Below are 1,142 nucleotides of genomic sequence, written 5' to 3'. Positions count from 1 at the left end.
CGGGCTGGGGGAAACTGGTGATGGAAATCTGAAAATTTCCTAAGTGCCGGCTTATATAGCAAAGGCTTTGGTCCCGGTTCGACGCACAAACCGGGACCAATGCCACCTTTAGTCTCGGTTGGTGGCACCAACCGGGACCAAAGGCCTCTTTTCACTAGCCCAAAGGGCGGGAAGCAGAGGGCTGTGGTCCCGGTTGGTGGCACCAACTGGGACTAAAGGGTGGGTATTGGTTCCGGTTGGTGCCACCAACCGGGACCAAAGGGGGCATTGGTTCCGGTTGGAGCCACCAACCGGGACTAATGTGCTGGCGCGGTGCGGTGGGAAGTTTAGTCCCACCACGCTAGCTAAGAGAGCTCAGCACCTGTTTATAAGCTGCGTTGCAGCTCCTCTCTAATATGCACGCATTACATGCCTACCCTTGTCACTGCCATGTTGGGCCTATTGGTCCTGCGGGCCTGCATCCTGGCCCATGTGCAGATGGGTTTCTAGTCGTATGCAGGCCGTGTGGCCCATTAGGCGGCATTTTTTTATTTTTTCCAGTATTGTTTTTGTTTTTTGAATTATTTATTTTCTTTTGATTTTTGCTTTATTTTTTATTCTTTTTTGCTTTTAGCTCAGAATAATTATAAACTTTCTGTTACTCCATTAGTTTCCAAATTTGAATAGTTTAAATTTTAATTCTTTATGAAAATTATTTTTGCTACTAAAATTTCTAAAAAAATTATGATAATTCTTTCTGCTTTTGATGTTTTGAACAGAAAATACTTTGATAATTGTAGTTGCATAAATTTCATATAATTTTAGTTTAACAGAAAATACTTTACGAAAATCTCTTTCAAAGTATCAGGATTTCATACGGAAACTCGTCTGTTACAAAGGGATTTCATTTTTAAACTTATTTGAACTCCTGACTTTTTGTGTGTTCAAAATGCACCATTCAAAGCCACATCATCATTTTTCAATCCTTTCTGACTTCATTTGTTATTTTTCATGCATTTACTAATTATTTTGAGCTATAAGACCATAAAATTGAAAAGCATTTCAAATGAACTCTGAAAAGGTTGAAAGTTAGCATGGTATCATCATTTCATCCACATAGCATGTGCAAGAAAGTTGAGAGGGTTACGGCAAAAACTGGATGC

Source organism: Triticum aestivum, unplaced genomic scaffold, assembly GCF_018294505.1.
Source record: "Triticum aestivum cultivar Chinese Spring unplaced genomic scaffold, IWGSC CS RefSeq v2.1 scaffold129602, whole genome shotgun sequence".
NCBI classification, from domain to species: Eukaryota; Viridiplantae; Streptophyta; class Magnoliopsida; order Poales; family Poaceae; genus Triticum; species Triticum aestivum.
Note: the sequence above shows the minus strand (reverse complement) of the source record.